Below are 19,600 nucleotides of genomic sequence, written 5' to 3' on the forward strand. Positions count from 1 at the left end.
CACAGGTATTTCTGTTGTTCTCACAAGTTATTATCTTGCTCTGTCTCACAAGACTTTGTATTGTGCACACAAATTTTTATCTTGAGTGTACAAGATTAAGACATATCTTTGAAGGCTCAGGGGGCTCCATAGATTATTTAAATGACAATATCTACCAGCCTTGTTTAAAGGAATGTTTTAACATTTTGGGAAGTGCGTTCATTTGTATTCTTGCCAAGAGTTAGATGAGATGATTGATGCAATTCTTGTCAGCTCATTGTAGCAGAAAGACTGAAAACAGAGGGAAACAGCTAGCCTGGCCACTGATATGTCACAATACACCAAAATGCAGCTATCAGCACCTCTAAAGCTGCCTTAATAGCATGTTTAATCTGCACAAAAAAGTTGTAGTTTCATATGAGGTTATCTACTATGTTATTTCTAAATCAATCATTGCTCTCACCATTTTGGAGGCAGCAGTTTGTGCTGCTGTTGAATTCTATTAGTACGGTATTATATTGAGAGATGTTTTATAATATTTTCCTTCCATATTTATATCAGTGTGGCTAGAATAGATATTTGAAAGACTTCTCAGTATAATGCAAAACTATATGTAATTTGTAAAATCACTGATATGTTACTTATGGCTCTTTATAAGACAATAGAGTAATTTATCTTTATCTTAGTTTGACAAAATAATCATACTTTGTTAGAGTTATTGAGTGATGACTTTCAGATATATTTCCCCACTTTGAGTGTGGTGTTTTGAAAGTAAAACCCATCCTGTTTTTTGTCAGTTTTGGACAACTGGCAAGCAGGAAGTAGGACTCAAAAGCTGACACCGGACATGGCAGTTTGGGCTGAAAAGCAGTTAACTAAATTGAGGTTCAAAGTCAAGCTCACAGAAACAACTGGCATACAGGATGAAGTAAGCTTCTCAGGTAACAGTCAATGAGGAAACAAGATTCAGATACGGCTGAAAACTGTGACAAAAAAGCTCTGCAAACAATCGGGCAACCAAACAGAGGAAACTGGCACTTTGTCTAAAAATCACTCCTTCATACTCTCATTCCCTATGTTCTAAACACTCTATATGATGCTTTCTTGAGTTGTAAATTGAAATTACAGACACTTATGAATCATCAACACTGACAGACGCTGTGACGCATAACTGGTATTTACATATTTATGATGTCAGGAAGCGTTACATTTTTGGATACATAACAAAAGTAGGCTTTATGTATTAGAATGGGTGTGCAGCGCCGTGGGCAGACTTTTTTGATTCAGATTCATAAGTATATATGTGTTTACTACATTGTATTTCTTTACTATGTCATCAGTAGTACACATATAATGAAGAAACAAATACAGTGTATAACAAAGCACTAAAATAGTCACAAGGGAGGAGCTGTGAATTTCTCAAGGAGTGCTGTTTATTGTGACCTATGAAGATCATCCTTACATAAACATAAAACCTGTTGGAGCATGTTCTTTCACATAAACAGCTGTGTAAAGGACAGTCATCTTCATTTTATAAGGCCAACCAAGAGCCTCAACCTCAGAAGGGCTTCTGCTGACAACCAGGGCTCCACTGAGGAGAGAGATATCCTCGAAGTTCTAACCACCAGCCTCCCATCCATCCACCGCTGATTCTTAATCCTGTCTGTAAACTGATCACAGTGGGGTGTCCTGACCGCTTATGCCACCCATACTCTTAACCCCTGCCTCAAAGTGTATGCTGATTTAGAGCATGAATCATCAGTGTAGGATTATATGGAGTGAGTCATGTCAGCCAAGGGATGCCCACTGTGCTTTTCAAAGGCTGTGTTGGTGGAAATATTTTGCAGTATATGTTGGTTGGACAATACTGGGGGATGCATTGTTGTTAGGGCAAAGACCTGTGGATAAATATATCCGGTCCAATTTGACTTTTACCAAAGTTGCTACTACATCAAGGAAAATGAAACTTGCTGTTTTTCATTTTTTTGTTAGTCTTGTAAGACTAAAATACAGTTGCCCTTGACATAGTGCTTTGACTTTAGCTGCTTGGATATTATCATAATTTCTGGACTATAAGCCGCAACATTTTTCACACGCTTTGAACCTTGCGGCTTAAACAATGATGCGGCTAATTTATAGATTTTTACGGGCTGACGAACTTCATGCCGGCAAAACATTTAGCCTCGTCACATCAGACCAATGAAATTACTGAACAGGTCACAGTGGACCAATGAAACTGTTCGAATTAGATCAAACGCACTCACACTAAATTCTTCCGAACAGTCATTTTGCGTCTAATGCACACACCCTCATCATGGAAAACACACTAAGAAATGCATATGATGCAGCTTTTAAGTTAAAGGCAATCGATCTGGCTGTCGAAAAAGGAAATAGAGCTGCTGCATGTAAGCTTGGCATCAATGAATCGATGGTGAGACGTTGGAGACGGCAGCGTGAAGTATATATATATATATATATATGTGTGTGTGTGTGCAATTTTTTTTCTTTTTAAATTTTGCAGGTGCGGCTTACATTCAGCTGCGCTCAATAGTCCGGAAATTACGGTAATAATACTCATGGTGCACATTCTGAGTCAGTCGCATTAAGATTTGTTAAATTGGTTTTCTTTTCCATGTCATGTACTGTATACAATATATTAGCATATATCAGATTTTGGTCAGGATTAGCCACTAAGTTTGTAGTCATGCGAATGTGATAAGATGGAGATGCTGATGAAAGCTAGCAGATGCCACAGTTAGATGAGGTGTTAGATAGTGCAAAGTTAGCTGATATGCACCCGGGTATGTTTAGATCTCAGCTATCTGTCCAGTACATCAGCCTCCTCCTTTTCTCATCTTTCTCAGGCATCTTCTCAGCTTGTTTATCTGCTTGACTTTGTGCACAAGCAAGTTACATTACTCAGCATTCAGACACACAAACAGATCTGATTGTAATGGGTTCCATGGTTTCTGCTTTCATCCCTATATTCAGCCAATCAGCATCACCTGCAGTCCTCTCAGATGGAGATATAGCAAAATAATTTCATTAACTCCCACTGTTACGTTTGTGCAGATCACACTGCAGTTCAGACTGAGGGAGGAATAAGGAAGGATGGTGAGACACTCTCCTCCCCTCCCCTCTCTCAATCTCTCATCACATACTGCGGCTCCTCCCTCCACCTTGCCCATCTCCAGATCCCCTCCCTTCCGCTGTGTCTCTCTTTCTCTCTGTCTCCATCCCTCCTTCGCTCTCCCTCAATCTCTCAGCCTAGGTGAGACTAGCAGAGGATACACCCTCACTGTGTGCGCGCGTGTATGTGTGTGGCTTGCCGTGTGAGCTGCATGTGTCAGTGTGCGTACACGTGTGGCTTCGCAGCTGACGGGAAGGACTCATGAAGTGCTCTGGACTTGGATATCAGATCCTTCTCCTTATGCATATGTACCACATTTTTTAACAACACTCCAAAATCCTCCCATTAAAGAATCTAATTTTCCTCCTCTCGGGGCAGCATCTCGATGGAATCTTCAATCCTTTCCCCAGTATCTTGGATTTAATGAGCAGCCACTGTGGAATGAAGCAAGCAATTTCTGGATTCCCTTCGTTACAGCTCTGGTAAGGATATCTCTCTCCTGTTTCCTACTCCCTCTCTCCTTCTCACTCTCTCTCTGTATATCCATCTCCTTTTCTTGCACTTCCTACATGATTTACTTCTCATAACATATTGACAGGTGCAGGCAGTACACATTATGGGATAGGGGAGCAGTTAAATGAAGCAGAGCAAGCTATTTAGGACATGGAGAGAGGGAGAAAATGAGGATGAGCTGGCTGGGGGAGCATGAGAGTGTGTAGGGAAAGAAGCAGGGAACAGAAATGTGTGCCGACACCAGCAGTGTTACTCATGCTGTCAGAGACTGGAGGGAAAAATGCTCCACTTGGTACTTGCTATTGATCTGCTGTTATTTTCAGCTCCCGTCCCTTAGAGACAACTTTGCATGGTCTACCTGACAGTGATGGTATTGGTTTTGGTCGTTTGTGAATGCTGACAGGGAGCTACTTTTTCACAATTTGACATGCATATGTGTGTTCACATGCATGTGCTTTCCTCTGTTCACAGCATGGGTGGGAGAGCATGAGAATATGGGAATTAGTGTAGAATGTGTGTGTGTGCTTATGTTGGTATGGTGTGACAAGGTGTGACTTGGTGGGACTAGATGCTTTCTTGCATACCTACACACACTGTCATAGAGACAACCTTGGTTTCAGGTGGGGGGTGAAATTATAGCTTCCCACCATGTTGATTTGTCTGATTACCTGATGGGGCCTTTTGGCAACAGCTGTGACTTGAAAACAGATCATCAGACAGTGATTTGAGATGGCAGACTTGCACATTGAAGGAATGTGTGTGGAGAGGAAGTCATTAAATTATTTTAATCATTTTAAATTTTGTTTATTGACTGCATTTATTCATTTTTTTAATATTTAGGAATATATAATGCTAATCACATATTGATGAACATGCCATGTTTATTTAATTTTTTTTTCCTTTGTCAGTTGGAGGCATGAGGCAAAGTTGACGTTGCTATTTTAGTCCGCTGTGCATGCAGAATGAGCTTCTTTCCTTTTATCTTTACTGCTGTCTTGTTATTAATTCTCTGTTCATCTCTTTCTCTTGTCTCTATGAACTCTACAGGGAGAGGAGTAAAGAGAGATTGTTAGAGGGGAAAGAGTGAGAGATGTTGGAATACATGAGCGTGAGAGAGAGACAGGGAAGCTGATGCTGAAAACTATGAGGGGAATAGAAGAGAGGTTGCCAGTGTAAGGTGAAGTGCGAAGAGAGCAAAGGGGAGAGTATATAGCAATGAAAGACCGACAGGAAGCCAGAGACAAGAGGACAAAGGAGACAGAGGAGGAGAGAGTGTGTGCTAACAAACCTCAGAAAGGGCTTTTAGGCAAGCAGACGTCCTCTGAGGCTCAATCTTTTGGTAGGGGGTCAGTTTACATACACATCCACACTCTCTGTAGGAAAACATGTGATAGGTAGGCCAGGGCCTGCATCTCACACATGCCTGGCTGCATTTCCTGTAAAGGGCATCAATATTTATCGCATTTCCCATTTCAGAGTAGAAACCATGATAACACCGGAGGATGGAAAAATGATAAAACAGAAATCAAATTACCCCACCTTGGGTAAACCTTCTGCTTCGGTTTAATTCATAATTCTTTTCCAGCACTTAGGCAAGGTCGAATGATACAGTTGCATATTGAAATACATGCGCAGAGCATGGTGGCTCATACATTGTATATATTGAATGGTTTTGACTCATTAGTTCAAAATCAGTTTAAACAGCAAAGCCAAAAAGTCTTGATGCAGTCACAGTATGGAATTAAGGGTTTTAAAATAAACAACGTGGATCTGACTTTACTTAGTGAAGCTTTTATGAGGGTTTTAGTGCAGATCAAAGATTGAATCAAGTATCCCAGGATGCATCACTGTTAAATTCAGAGCAGATGCATTGTATTTTGTACCAGAGGTATTCTGCTAATTGATTGGTTTATTTGGCAATTATTAAATGATGTTTCCCTCATTACCTCTCAGTATCCCTCAGCACATGCACACACACACACACACACAGGATGTAGTATAGTGTGGCTAGCAGGAGTCATTTTTACCCTATTCGGCTGCAGTAAAAGCTTGTCATGCAGTGGGTGACTTGCATCCTAGAGTGACTCATAGTGCCAATGAATGCTCCTCCACCCACAGCCAGGAAGCTCTGATACTGCCCATCACCAAATGAAAAGTTAACAACTCATTTTTACTCAACTTCCAAGGCAATTATTCTCAAGGCCATTATAGCGAATAATGGCTATTACTGATGTGGTTTCATGATTTACCATGATGCATGAAATGAAGTTGGCAAATTTGTTACAGCAATTCTCAGCTAATGGTGTCCATGGTGGTGGACGCATTTTGTAAAGTTATGTGGATCTGAGCTCTTCATCCCAGTGTACTATGGCTAGACACCATTTAATACATAGACAATGTAAAAAAGTTATTTTGATCAATGATTTACAAGTCATTTTACTTCTACGAATATTAAGGCAAACACTTTATCCCTAAATGTAAAACTCAATAACGCTCACTATGATGGTTTAAACTAAACTCAATTAAACAAGCTCTAATACAGTTCTGGATAATCTACAACCTAAAGTGGAAAAAATGCTGCAAAAGCATTAGTCAAAGATTAGCTAATCGCCACTAATGAATCCAAAATCCAGATGAATCTACCTTTTTTTTTACAACTCACAGCTAATAATCCTTAGATTGGGGAGTGAGAAGCAATAGGATTTTTTGATTGAATTATATTAAGATCTTTAATATTCTAAGCCCCTCATGGATATAAAGTTGATGAACAAATCATTAATAAGCATTTTTCAACATAATGCAGTCCAGTGCAACAGAGCTTCAAAGACAGATAGCTGAATCTACTCCTCTTTTTCTAATGAGAAGTTTATGCCAGGGTTGGGTTGAGGCGGGTGAAGTATTTTAAATAGACGTGTATAGTAGTGTATTTCTAATGACCTGCCTAAGCCAGTGCAGAGGTAATTATTTATAGTATAACTTGGACAGACAATAAAGAAAATACATTGTTACATTTGTGGGATTCTGGTAATGTGTACAATGGGAAGGAAAAAAATCAAAATTCATTAACAGTGCACCAGAGTTGCTAAAATGTGTAGTTCAGCAAAAGTCTGCAAATTGAGCATCTCTGGACAAATGACACATTTTCATACATTACTTGTACAATGTTCAATGTAATGTACAAGCATGATGCCATCACAACAAAGACACAGCAGTAAGTGCCTGTGTGTTAGCTCCTTATGGAGACAATGATCTGAGGCATTCAGATACATCCTCTTGCCAACAGTTGGTAGGGAGATAGGACAGAGCGAGGCATATTATGACCAATAATGAAAGGACCAAGCAGAGAACCCTGAGGAACTCCTTCACAGACTGTCCTTAGACAAAGTACAATCAACCTTAATAGTCCCAGTCCTATTTGTGTGGTTTTAAAGTATTGTGGGCAGTAAAACTGTTGTTGTAGTAGTAAAGGAAAAGTCTAGATGTGTTGTTTAATTAGCACTTTCACACACCTTTATTACTGCTAGAATGATGTAAGATTTTTTTTTCTTTTTCAAAACTGATATTTAAATAGATTTACTGGGTGTAATTGTAATTCCCCTCACCAACCCTAGTTAGTAGTTGTCTCAGACTAATAAAATCCATCTGCAATTAATCTGCACAATAGTATCTCCTCTTTTTATTAGATATATAATCTTCAAGACCACCAACATTTTATTTCTTCAACACTAAAAAAGATCAGTAGGTGAGTTATTGAATCTGACACAGATTTTACATGTGTTCTCTTTTTACGACCAGCTCCACAGTCTTGCATTCACTTGCACTCACATTTGGGATTTGTCAAATGCAAATGTAGTCTGCAACAGTCGGGGTTAAGGACATTACTCAGCAGTTGTTCGTGAAGGATGAGAGAGCAATAGTTGTTCACTTCCCTTTCCTATTTTTTTCCATCAGGCTGAGCGAATCTAAATAGTATAAATTGGAAATTGTATAAATAATTCAGGAACGGTTTTTATCTTCTGTATTTGGATGCATTACTAGGTCAACACAATAGAGATTTTTATATGTCACAATCTCAGGAAAGGATTCACCCCCCGACCTTTTTTTTTTTTTTTATAATTTTTTTGTTCTACAAAATCATATCAACTGCCTCCTCTGTTGCCCTAGTTATCTTCTGTGATGCATTGCCTTTATGGAAAATTCATTCAAAGTGCAAATCTGATGTTACTCAGACATTTTTGTTTTTCTTCATGACGAACTAGGGCAAAGGATTATGAATCTGCATTAACTTGTTCATTCATACATCTAAAATAAACCAATGGCTAGACTGCTACACAGTTTGTTTGGTACACAGTTTGTTTGGTTATCCATGTGACGTGCAAAATCTCTGATGCCACTGATTAGATTAGAGGAAACATAGGAAAATTATGCCATTTGCCACTGCACTGCAGCATTTTCAGAATTACAATGAGTGGCCCAAGTGGAGTGCTACAGTTACCAGGTGACATATTTGTTACTGATTGGCCAGTGTGGGGTCCTTCAGTATTTACGAGGGAAGACATATTTGATTTAGTGAAACAACTTCATGTTGTCATTATATACGGTATATATATATTCTTTTTTGATAGTTAAGTCTGCTTCCTTCCTTCCATTGTAAAGTTGTTGACTAAGACAATCAGTTTCTCATTTTATAGTTGAGCGGTGTAGAAAACAACCGTGCTACCATTTCCTCTCCAAACAAGCGTGATAGGTTGTTGCCAGGTCACTCCTGAGTGTCTAAGCTTCCTCGCATCCAGCCAGTAGGCACCTTTTAAGTCTGTTAAGTAGTGGTGGGTGGCGCCAACGCATTTTTAAATATTTGATTTACAATGAATGGTATTCTGTAACTTGAGCCCATATGAGGACACAGGGCTCAAGATGTTTTCTAGATGTTTTCCCACATTCACTAGTGGGAATAAGTCACTGCCCATCTCTGTGAATCAGCTGCTTGCAAGAGGAGAATAATTGATTGAGTAGCATGTTGTGATAAAGCAATCAGAGTTTTGAATGGCCCTACGCTACCTTTGACTGTATGGGAAGCAATGTTTATATCATGTGATGTGTTGAGCTGCTGGGTTTAATAAAATGTACCCCTGACTCCCTAAGAAGGAACCGACTATAAAGGGCCATTTAAGCAAATCACAGATTTCAACTTTACTGAACTGAACTAAACATAGTAGAAGTATCTGCTGCTCACACATCAGGCTACTTTAACTAGCGTATCAAAAATACCACACAAAGAAAGGTGAGACATGGCAACACCACCATATTTATTCATGAGGTTGTGCAACTCACCTGACATTTTGATGTCAAGCAAAAGAAAATGCTCATTTCAACTTAAACTAATTTTTCTACAGCATAATTCAAGAACTACTGTGCAGACAGAGACAGAGGTGTAATCTAATCTAATCTAATCTAGTTAGGAATAATCAAATTCAATCTCTCCCTAATGAAGCCTGGCTTCTGTTTAAAATAAATGCCCTGCTTACTGTAATTACTAGGACAAAACACAGTGCTAGTGTTATTGATCATAATATGGAGAGTGTTTCTTAAAAAGACACATTGATGCTTCTGAATTATATATGTCTATACTTCCTGTACAGTATTTACACCTACAAAATGTAGGTACATGAGCCAACACTGCTTGTGCTCATTAGAATCGTGCTGTGAAAAGGAGGTATCAGTTTTCTTCCTTCTGTGTCGCACAGCGGAATACTGTTTTTGACTGAAACCACAGTCGAGTGAAACTGCTTCAAACAGTGTTACTGAAGAGTGGGAGATGCATGCATCGAGTGAAATACACCTGACACACCACTCTACTCAAAATTATATGTTTTCTGTCTTGTCTTAAAGAAGTGGTCCTACTGCGTTAAATCACCTTTCAGTCTCAATTTACAAGGTCTTTGGCATTTCATCTCACCTATTAGTTTCGTCGAAATTGTTCCAGTCCATTACTGACAGCCGAATGAAAGGACAAACAATACTTATGGGTTGAAGCTCAATAGATTCTCTTTGATTGCTGGCACAAGTATAGCGAGCCGCCTACTGAAATTGAGGGGGAGGTCAGATTGGAGAAATCCCAAATGTTCATCCAGATGCTTCTGGGGTTGTTTTTTTGAAGAAGAATATGAGTGGAGAGATTGTGTGGGGTTTCTAGCTGCTAGCATCCAACATGTTAAGCTGTATCCCAATATTAACAGAGGTGCCGTTCAATATTTATGGTAAATCTGTATTTTCCTCTGGGTTTCTAAAAAAAAGCTAACTGCAACCAAAACATATTTAAAAAAATATCAAATATTTTACCATACTGAGGGTTAAATAATATACAGAAGGAGATTTGTCCAATAGCTGACAATGAGGACACACATTTTATTTTAACTTAATTTCAAATTTCCTGCACCGTGATGCTTGTCAGAGGCAATTTCTCAGACCTGTTTTTCGCACAATCTATGAGAAACATGTGAACACCGGAGATTTTCACACCTGTTAGGCAGTACAATGTGTCACTTGATCCAGTATCAATATGTGGCTCAGGATCTTTTTCACAGTCTCCACGGGCTATCTATTTTAGACAACTGTGGGCCTTAATGTGTGAGGAAAACTGAGACCATCTGTATGCAGGATCCATGTGCATACCAGCGTTTGAAAATGTTAAATGTCAGTGACTCAGCATGGTGATGACTTACAAATGGTCATTATTAAAATATTGCATTCTTGGCTGGTTGACATCACTTTTTAATCTTGAAATTGCTCCTACCTCCTCCACCCATTGCACACACGTTCACAGTTGGAGGTAAATTAAAAATAAAAATACATTTAGTTGAGCCCTCTGTCTTGGCCTTCCGTGTGTGTGTGTGTTACTGTGATGCCCTGGAACACACACTGCTTACAAATCCTGCTTTGTGACGAATATTTCAAAAGCTGTGGCACTCACAGCTTGCTTGAAAACATGCTAAAAATGATATAATTAAACCATGAAAATAGTATTTATTCGTTTGAGATTAATTTCAGGCTCAAAAGAGCTAGTCTATTACATAAGCACAGCTGGGTGAGAGGTGCCTCTTCCACGAACATCGTTTCTGGATCATTTCCCAGTCCTGACTGTACTGAAGTCCCCACTGTGATCAGCGTCAGTTGAGAATGAACACACAAGCTAAAGCAAAAGCTGCCAATATCTCTAATTATCATGGATGATGCACCCAGAGCTCTATTTTTGGATAAACGCAGCATCTGTGAATATTAAGTCAATACATGTTTTTATTTTTTCAACTCATATCACATGTCAAGGCAAGAGTACCATGCAACAACGTTGCCATTATAGATTTGCGATGAGATGTAAAAGATTAGAACCAGCATCACTACTTTGCCAATGAATTGTCATTTTTAATTGAATAGCTTATAAAATTAGACTTAGGAGTGTGACTGTCAAATGTTTACAGGGTGGATGAATGTTTTCACTTTCATGGTAAAATGAGCATGTGCATTAGCTAGTTATCGAGCAGCTGAGCCTCTAGTATGGCATTGACTGTGAAAAGAAAAAGAAAACAAGGCAGCTGATAAGGGAGGCCTGACCATCTTATATACTCCAACCAGCAAAAGTCTTTGCAAAAGTTTTGAAAATTAGTAATTTACTAAGAGGTCAGATCAAAGCAGAAATAACTTGACCACACCTACAGAAACTCATTCCCTCCCTAACCAGAGCTCAAGTTGATATTCATCAAAAAATGCAAATGTGGCAGATGTAAAAAATGTCATTGAAGTTCTAGCTGTCCTGAATAACTGTCATTTTGTATGTACATTTTAACAGGTTTCAGCCAGTCCAGTGTTTTATGTGACTGAAAGTGCTCTGTCATCTTTGTCGGCCATTTTTACATTTGAAATTATTTTTTGCCACTTTGTACTATGGCAGTCCTTTTAAGTAAAGTACTGTCCAGGTTTAAATAAACAAACAAAACTCCTCACACATAAATGCTAATGAGCACATCTAGGAGGGCACTTTTTTAAAGTGACAAGGAAAAAGAACAAGGAGTTTGAGTCTGTGCCTTTCAGTTTATTTGCTGAATCCAGATAAATGTGCCATCCTTATTATTTCTGCGAATATATTGTATATACTATGCATTTTGTGTGTTTTGCAGTGCGTCTAGTTTCTCAATACTGGATTTGAGACCCCATGTGGAGTCACTCGGTATGCAGACAGAGTCCACAGACTTGCAAGACTGATGCATTATTGTTCTATTGATTCAGGTACAGGCAAAATATTAGCTTTTGTATAATGCTACTTGTGATTCCCCCCATGCTCTTGAGCATAGAATACAAGAATATGCCATACTTTAATTAATATGATGACATGAAAATACTCCAGTTGCTGAGGTCATGTGGTCTGTGCTGACACCTAAATCTCTGAGCACTGGTCACAAAAGGTTGAAAATCCTAGTTAAAATTTCTGTTGTTTGCTAACTTGTCCCTCTGCATGTTCACTTCACCTAATATGCTGTATGGTTGAACATTGAATGTGAAGATTTTTGTGTCATTGTTGACATTTCTGAAACAAACTAGAAATCAGCTTCCCTTTGTAATGTGTTTGGATCGTTAAATCAGTGTGGTAAATATTTTTTCAGTTTTCATTCATGCAAACAACTCATGACAATGTTTTCTATTGTGAGATAGAAAACATTTAATCAGGGGTTCTTATTCATTCATGACCAGATACCAAAATAGTTTTGGAAAAGTTTCAGTCGTCTGATGCCTCTACACACCAGTTGTCCTCCCACACAGGTGTTTTCGCTCACTGTGCCTGATTAGATCTCTTTTCAGGACTGTGTGGGTGTGTTAAGATGTGCTTGTTAAACATTTCCCCAACTCTATTAGGCTTTGCTCAGACTGCAGGCAAATCACATTTTTCTCTCACATCATATTTTTAGGAGAGATTGTCTGCCCTGTTATTTGCACATGTGTCCAGACATTACCCGCCTATCTGCATGGGTTGCTGTCGTAACAACATAGGTGTCAGTAACCACGTAGCTACCATCAGTCTGGATCTCACGTTGTCGTTGTGTCACGTTACGTAAGACGCACAAGACACTCTGAAGTCTGATTTGAGTGGCTAGAGCATTCAGACTAAAACACATCTGTAGAGATCCAATTGAAATCACATTTCAAACCACCTCCAAACGTGGTTTGGATCTTATTTGTCTAGAATTTCTAAAATCAATCTGAATACAATCCTGATATGCCAAAAAACAGATTTGACCTGCCTGTCTCTCAGCCTTAACAAGGCTTATGTTTTGTTGCACCTGCTGGTTCAGAACAGCTTTATCCAAGTTAATAGAACATAGACGTGGTCATTTAATTTAACTCATGTTACAGTTCAGCTTCAACCTGAGCAGAAGGCTAATTAACCATGGTAAGATAAAAACACCTGTGTCCAGTGTGCAAATCTTTGAACCTTAACCTTTTTGTTTTCAGTTGGTCAGTCATCACCTCCTAACAGTCCTAGTTGTCCATCTTTGTACTCGTGCCTCAGTGATGTTTCAGCAGTATACAGCAGGTTTACCATATTCACTAGACAATAATTTATCATTCCAGACATCCTGCAAGAGACATTTTATGACAAGAGAGTCTAGGCTAGTCTGTCATATCCTCCTTTTTGGCTGAGATTTCACAACTGAGTTTCTTTCCTTTGGAGGAGGCTCTGGAGAGATTTGCCTGATAGTCTATGCAGTCTGTAGTTGGTACTCACCATCCTAAAATAAGGCTATATGTATGCAGTTTGTAGTTGGTAAGCAGCAACTTAAAGTAGGCTATTTCATCAACAATCTTGTTTACATTTTGTGTGTGTATGTATATATAATGTGTGCGTGTGCGTGTGTGTGCGTGCATTTAACTGCCTTTATCATTTAATGATGATATACGTTCATGTATGTATAAACAAGCAAATAGTTTTGTTTTCACATTCAGTCAGTGCACATCTTTCTTTGTTGCTGTCGCTGTTCTGTGTGTCTACATACAGTATGCACACCCTGAAAGCATGTGTGGTTCTACATCCTGGCAAATGTTGGTAGCATGTGTTTGTGAACGAGTGTCATCACCACCTGGGATATGTGATCTACATAGCATTACATTAACACTGCATTGCTACTCATCACCTGCTCCAGCAGGGAGTGAACGCTGTCAGAGCCTGAGAGAGAAGATTATGGTGGGAGAGGTTTAGGCAGGAGAGGGCTCCCTGTAGCTGCAGTCTTCAGCTATAATGACCTTAAGTGGGCCAGGCTCAGGTGAGCTTTCCTCACTTAAGCCAAATTGGAAAAGACCCTTGGAGCAGAGAGCTAAGTGGCACTGGTGAACTAGCGGTGATCTGTCTGTGAAGGGGTTAGGGGAAGCATTATTACAAGCTGAGCTTCTTGTGGTTTAGGAAAGCATTATGGATCTTATAAGATTTTTTTTTTAAATATACAGGTTATACGTTTGAAAAAGGTGATAACTCAGTGGAGTCATTTGGTGATTGTCATATTGTATTACTCAGTGAGAAGAGCATGATCCTTTCAAAGTTACACCTGCAGGTTTAGGGACTTAATTCCCTCAGGGACTATCAACACTAGATTAACTGTATTCACCCACATTATTTAAATGTCCTTTGAATAGAGACACCGACCATGTTGCTTAAATGGGAGATATTATGCTGTGATTAGACCTGTGGTCAAGCCCAGGTAAGACACTGATGGAATAATGATCCACTAATGATGATGATGATGATTATTATTTTTAATAGGATTGAGGCTATAGTTTAATTGAAGCTGATGAGATGGGTTTGTGTATTCCCACTGTGAGAATTCATTTGTTGTTCATTTGAATTTCAATTGTTCAACACTTCCAGATTCAGCTCTTAATGGACACATTATTGTATTTGAATAAATACAAAATAACAAAAAGAGTATTTATTGAAAGCAAAACCTCAGTTGAATTGATTTCGTTAAACAACCCTATGGGGTTACAGGGTTGATGTGGAAGAATGGCCGCAGCATATTGCTATTCTGCAAGGCTACCTGCTCGGCTCTCTAAACCAAAGCCGACATTTAATTTGCAACCAAAATGAGGTGAACTTTGTGTGAAGCAGGTCATTTTACTGCTGTAATCGAAGTGCCCCCTCTTTGCTCTTAATCTGACTCGCACTGTATGGAAAGACACAGCCATGAATTGGGGTGTGTGTGTGTGTGTGTGTGTGTGAGTGTGAATGTGGAAAAGAGTGTGTGAGAGAGTGCGTATAACCCTTTGTAATTTCAACACTGTCATAAAATATGCATAACATATTCCATTTTTGGTCACTTTTATCCAAAGTGTCTCACAGTAATGTAAGTGAATACTTCAAATAAGGTATCAAGGGAAATCTGAACCTTTAAAGACAACTTGGAAGGTACATTCGGAGAGTGTCTTGCTTCAGTAGTTCGCACTGTATTTCCAGTTCAAACAGAATGTTGTGGCAAGACATAATATGTGAAGAAATCGTTACGACAGAAGCAGACAGTGGACAAAACCCTCAAGGTGTAGACAGAAAGGAGGAAGAGAGAAAGAAATAACATTTTGTCCCTTGATGTAGCGACTTGTGTCACTTGCAAATGCAAATGGTGATGCTACAGTGTCTTGGATTGTGGATTTTACCTTAAAGTGAGTGGCGTGAAAATAGGTGCAATGTAGAAAAACGCTTCAGTGCGGATAATCAATCTTTCATGCCCTGTACACATACTCTCTTTGACGTAGCTGCCTCTTGATTTTATTTAAAATGACTTCTGTAGTTATCTACAAGAGTCAGTGGAAGTGATTATCTCAGATTCTTCAAATGGTTATGATATCATCTTTAAAACCAACTATGAACTCCAATAGCATTTTCAGTTTGCAGCCAGAAACTGGTTGGGAAACCGGATGGGAAATTGATTTCCAGAGATTCCTCCTGGGTATTTTGCTTCTTTTTGTTGCCAGTTCCTGCCAACTCCTGACTTCTTCTAGGCCAGGCTAATAAATTAATCTTTGTCACACATTTCCACTGAGCTCACTGGTTTCTGTTTCATGGCTCTATCATGAGGGATACAGAAAATAAACAGATGAACACAATGAAACATGAAATGAAATAATGGAATTAAAAATTCAAGTTACACTGTCAGTTATGATTTATTAAGAACTATCAGTGTAAAGGCAAAACAAACATTGGGTGTGTTTGGGTCACATTTTACATTGTATGGTGAAGAAGTGTTTTAATGCAGATAGCGATTGGAATTCCAAAAGACATAAAAATGCTGCACATATAGTATACTGCAGACTGGTAAAGTAAACCCCACAGTGTTGTAGCTAGGGGATTATTTGTTATTTGTGTCTGTTGTCCTTGTTTCAAGAAATCATTAATCACAGCATATTTCTCTTAAGCAGAATTCTTGGCACATCTGAGCTACAAGCTGATTGTCTTTGGTGTCTTGTGACCTTTGGGTCGGATCATGTCTTGTGTAAATGTAGTATTCTTGGTGACAGCTGTTATGCTAAAGCAGAGTTATACAATCTGTCCTGGATTGCTGCATTTTTCTTTTTAAAAGAAACATATATATATGATTCCTATCTGTATATAAAATGGATGTACAAAGCTTTATGGACCCAATGCACATGTACTTTTTATATTGTTTTCTTTGTATTAAATTTTTTCAAATTAATCCAAATTCCCTGTCCTTGGATATAAATTATAGTACAGTTAAGTCTCTCTCAGCTGAGCAAACGAACAGAGCACCCAAGGTTTAATTGAAGGAAGTGGTGTGAGGTTCGATACCTCAAGAATTGGTACTATTTGTTTTTAGAATCAATACTAGCATAATTAGGATCAATACCAACAGCTGCATCCATCCCATGGTAGTTCCTGGGCATGACACATGTACACTCTGTTTGTGTACGCTTCTCTGTTGCACTCTTATGCTTCTCTGTTGCTGTGATGTGCATGCACACAACAATAATCTTGTTAGTTCAGAGAATTCACACAATAAACATTTGTTTGTTATCTACAATTTAAAACCTGTTTTGTGTTTCAACAAGTATATGATTGAGTAATTAACAGAACAGTAAAAAGAAATGCCTTCTGTTTGGCAAACTGTCTGGTGATGATTAAATATATTCAGAAGTAGCCAATCAATGACACATTTATCTTGTAAAATATGACACCAGTATTGGCATCAGTGTCGCTGCTGGTGAGCCCAGCCCTGGTATTTCTTGATATCATAATGGAACCAAATTTTGGTTTCAGTCTGTCAGTAGACCTCTCTGCATTTTTTTACACTGGTTTTCCTTGCTGTATCCAGCTACTGTTTGTAGCTGCAGTGGCCCAATTTCCAGGCACAAATCATGAAAGTTTTATCTCATCACATTGGTACTGCAAACAGATGGACCATCTTCTACCATGGGGAACCAGTTTAGCACACAACCAGTGCTTTCCCTTCTCAGTGTACATACTTTTCAGTACCTATCTTAACTGACATCTCACTCATCCTGGTTACTTCTAGTCATTCTCACTGATTTCACCATATTTGTGCACTTGCATGCATCCCATTCCATTTTTCATCACATAAAACACAGCAAAATCCTGTTCCTGTGAAGTCTCAAATGGCTAATTAGATATGTCATCAAATTTAACTTATGTAAGATTTACAGGCCATGTCAAAGCTAGCTTAAGCCTTTCTGTGGCCCAAAGGAAGTATTTGATACACAGTATATTCTTTATAGCCCCCCATATCCTGAAATAGCATTTGACATGAGAGGAATGAGAGTTTACATTACACTTAACGGCTAAGAGGCTCTGAGCACCTCCTATCTCAGTCCGGGTCTATGGCTTTGATAAAACAGAGTGATTGATATTTGCTGCAAATCCTGCAGATAAACTAGATTGTAAGCACAAGAGCACATTTGACTTTTGCTTTATTCTCTTCAAATAACCTACATATAAAGAATGTAAACAGCATCAGTTTTGTTTTTCTTACTTTGTCCTTTTTCCATTTTGAGACTCTGCGGGCCAGAAAGCAGTTTTCCATTAGGAACAGAACTATATGCACATAGGGAAAAAATGATTCCTTTTAAGCATTGTGTTTTTACAGGTGGCATGGCTCAGCAACTTTCTTTTTTTCCATTGACTTTCATTAGCTAGCCTGTCATTAATATCTCATGTACAATGTGAACAAAGTGAATCTGCTGTAATATGACTGTATAATCTTTCCAGGACTGCAGAGTAAGATAATATACAAAGTTAATAAACCACTGAACTGTTATATTATGATGTGTTTAAATTAACTTGAGTTGATAACAGTATTATCAACTAATCAGAGATTCAAATGCCAGTTTAAATGAGTTTGTTTAGTCTTTCTGCTAACATCAGCGTGTTTAAAAAGTAAGATTTCTTCTTTGTGTCTAACCAACTGTTCTTATGGTAGTGATATCTGTGTATAAATAAATACATAAATGCTATTCAAACATTGTAGGTAGATGTCAGTGTATGCTGGATGACTAAGGTGGTTACTCATCAGTTACCAAAGTGGTTGTACACTAAGATCTGCTTTTCTAATTCAGTGGCATGCTCATGCAGGGCTAGGCATGTTCCATGAAATGTATTTTAAAATCTTAATATTTACAGTCTAATAATTAAACTACAAAGCCTTCCATGGCAGAGGTAAAGCATACATTGTTTTCTATCTCTGTATTTTACTTAGGGATTCAAGTAAAATTCAGAAAAAAAAATCATCTTACCAGTGCATCTTACTTTTTCCTCCAACTGCCATGTAATGTCAGAATGGCTGACTTCATACAAGCTATTACACAGTGGTTAAAAACCCGTCTGACCTATTAATTTCCCTAACATGTAATTTCTTATAATGTAACTTACTTTTTTCATTCTATTGACCTGTTTGTGTGTGTGTGTGTGTGTGTGTGTGTATGTATGTGTGTATATATATATATATATATATATATATATATATATATATATATAAGCAAAATAGTTTCTTAGTTTCTTTGAAAACAACCCATTACGTTTTTCGTACTCGATTATTATGTGAAGTCAGTAAAGGAGGTTTGATTTGTCTCAGTGTGCATAGTTGTCTGGTTCTTGTAATTTCTCCTTGATCAACAACCTTTCAGCCAGCCTATAACATCCATTTTAATCAGTTTTTCATGTGAGAATGTGTGGACAAGTAGTAGGTGAACTGACATTTCCAAAGTCAACAAGACCTAACACATAACAGGATCATAATAGTATCTCTGGTTTCTTTTATCCTGGATGTTAAAATAGAATGGGTACAGCATTTAATTTAATGGAACATTAAACAGTGTTGTTACTTAGCCTGAACCCATCACTGATTAAAGAATTGCAGTGCAGCTTGTACACAGCTTGTAGTGGCTGGTTTAAGTGACACAAAGTCACATTTAAACAATGCACCATCTGAAATAAAGCTAATATCACAATGTAAACTCATGTAGTGACAGAAGTTCTTTGTAATTTGTGTGGTCCTGTTGCAGCACCATGATTATCACATACAGTGGTACAGTCTTCCACTGCTCAGTAGTTAAATATGAGTCTATTAAGGGAAGTGGGCAGTGACCTTCTCTTCTAAAACTCAGTGAACAAGCCAAAGATTTTTGGATTAAAAGCCCCTACCAACACATTTACAACAAACTTAAATTTACATTTAAAATGTTCCTGGTCGTGGATGCAGTATGCTGGAGTCACTTCTGTCTCTCTTCTGATGTTCTCCCCAGTTCTTGTGTATGCCTGTGTGCCACAGGGAATTGTTAAGTCACTGTAGACACAGTACTGATAGAGGCTATTTATTTTCCGTGGTTAAATGCAGCCTTGTTTGAAGGAAAGTAGCACAGTATAGTCATACTTACATGATAGGAGGTTTAGACATCAAGAAAAATGGTATCAAG

At 38.4% G+C, this 19,600-nt stretch overlaps 1 protein-coding gene across 1 annotated transcript in view; it reads left to right on the plus strand.

Annotated features, from left to right (window-relative positions):
* Nucleotides 1–3,200: 3,200 nt before the first annotated feature.
* lingo1a (leucine rich repeat and Ig domain containing 1a) overlaps nt 3,201–19,600 on the plus strand; it is a 119,124-nt gene continuing 102,724 nt past the window's right edge. The window contains exon 1 of the mRNA XM_018675897.2: nt 3,201–3,591. The gene's annotated coding sequence lies outside the window, so the exon portion shown is untranslated. The remainder of the gene's footprint in view (nt 3,592–19,600) is intronic.

This window comes from Lates calcarifer, linkage group LG10 (genome assembly GCF_001640805.2).
Source record: "Lates calcarifer isolate ASB-BC8 linkage group LG10, TLL_Latcal_v3, whole genome shotgun sequence".
NCBI classification, from domain to species: Eukaryota; Metazoa; Chordata; class Actinopteri; family Centropomidae; genus Lates; species Lates calcarifer.